We start from the raw sequence: 2113 nt of genomic DNA on the forward strand, positions 1-2113 counted from the left end.
CGGTGGACAATGTTGAAACCAGCCCCGGCTCCTCTTTTATAACGTCCACGCAGACATTCAGAGTCCGGTTTGATGCCAGATAGCAGGAGTGAAAAGCTGCAGCAGCAATGTGACCCATAATTAGGAACAGTCTCTGTACTTATGTAAGCAAGGTAGGCTGTAATTAATCCCAGCACAATGAAGATCCTCTCTGGAGCATGCTTGTTATTGGACGTCACTGTGGGGCCACTCTGGAGCTGCTTAAATACACAGCAATCAACGTTTTTCCTCCTCTGAAACGCCTTCCGCCAATGCTTCAGCACCGATTACTAAAGGTTATCAAAGAGCATCTATCACCAAGCTGTGACCCACATGAACCCCCTTCGTTCCCCCTAAAAGGTGCCTGATTTCCCCCTCATTAAAACTCCTGATTCAGGCTGTTTAGATTAAGTCCTCTGACAGTTTGAAGACAAATGAAGGGGAAGAAAAAGATGCTGCGTGTAGCTCCTTATCTAGCATGTATTAGCAGGGCTGAGAAATGGCGTTTGCCACACCACATTAGCCCTGCTGCCGGCCCGTCATCGCCTGCCATTCCCAGCAAAAACACGATCCAAATGCACTCCAGATGTCTCCGCCGTCGTCAGGCCGCAATAACTCACTGCCCTACGTTAATCTCACGGAGCGTGTGATGGATTTCTGTCTGATAACATCTCACAGGGTTTTAGACGTTTTAGTTCCTGTAGCTCACCACAGCTTTACAAGAAAATAACAGCATCTTGAAATTTATATTTATGTATTTCTGCTCATAAATGTTCCTGTAAAATGAACAATAAAATAAATTATATTAAAACAGTAATATTTTACTGATTTTTAGTGAGGAAACTTGGCTTTGTCACCAGCTTGTAAATACTGGGGTTTATAAATAACAAATAATATAAAAGGAACCTTTTTCATCTGCGCTTTCTTGATGTTTTCTTGTCTTGAGAGTGTGCCGCTTAATCAGAGTTTTTGTTATGTGATCTGTGTGTTTTTATCATAAATTTCTGGATAATGTGCATTTAAATGTCACAAATCATACTCTCAATACACGACGTGGCTTTTATTGGCTTAAGTGTTGCCAAAATAAATTGTAGATGGCGATGAAAAGATTATTGTGCAAAAAGTTCATTTATAGCAAGGAACACATCAGTTTTCTGTAGTTCTCCTTGCTCAGGGAACACTTTTCAGTTGATCAAACTCAAATTTAAAGGTGTTGAACGTTTGTTTAATTAATACGTTTGCAGTGACCTCTAGTAGGAATGAATGCCTTGTACGTCACCAAATGTTTCCCGAGCACGGCTGTGTCTGCAGCTCACCGTTCCCCCAGGGGATGGTGAAATGCAGAGAAAGTTTTTCACACACACTAGTGAGTGTGACAACTAGTGGGACTAAGTTGTACTCGAGAGGAAAAAAACAGCTGAGAAGCGACTGAATCAGCACGGAGAATTCAACTGGAGGAAAAGTAGCTTCAGACGGCAGGGGTCTGATTTCCTGATATTTGGACATCTCGCCTCTTGATTGGATAACAGCAACGTAACTCTACCAGGGACTCTGCCTGCTCTGCAACGTTGATGTTTTATCTCCACAAATGACACAAGCCTGGGGGAGCTCTGCTGTGTGGTAGAGTTGCTAATGCTAATGGTTAGCTTCTACTTTAACCGAGACGTTCGCTGCTGTTTCCTGGATGCTAAAACAACAACCATCCAGTGTCAGTCATGATGGGTGAGTCCATGAATGTTAAGTGACAGTGTGACGTAGGTCTGTCAGACCTTTCAATTCCTAGAGTCGATTTTCTATCAGAAGCTAGCGCAGGAGATAGGTGTAGAAGACTATTTTCATGTTCATGTTGCATGAAAAACTCACAGTGAGCGATTCTAATCAGAAATAACTATTAAAAATGTTTTTTCAGAGTTCCACACCTTTAAATCCCCACTCTTCTTCACACTCTTCTGCCTCCAGGAACAAAGTCTGCAGTAACGTTGCTGTCTGAAAAGCTACCTTTTTAAAAGCACCTTCAAACAGATAACTAAAGCATAACAGATCTGGGTTGTTTGGTTATGAACTAACCGGGAACATCCCAGCAAAAACACAAACA

Source organism: Nothobranchius furzeri, chromosome 9 (genome assembly GCF_043380555.1).
Source record: "Nothobranchius furzeri strain GRZ-AD chromosome 9, NfurGRZ-RIMD1, whole genome shotgun sequence".
Taxonomy (NCBI): domain Eukaryota; kingdom Metazoa; phylum Chordata; class Actinopteri; order Cyprinodontiformes; family Nothobranchiidae; genus Nothobranchius; species Nothobranchius furzeri.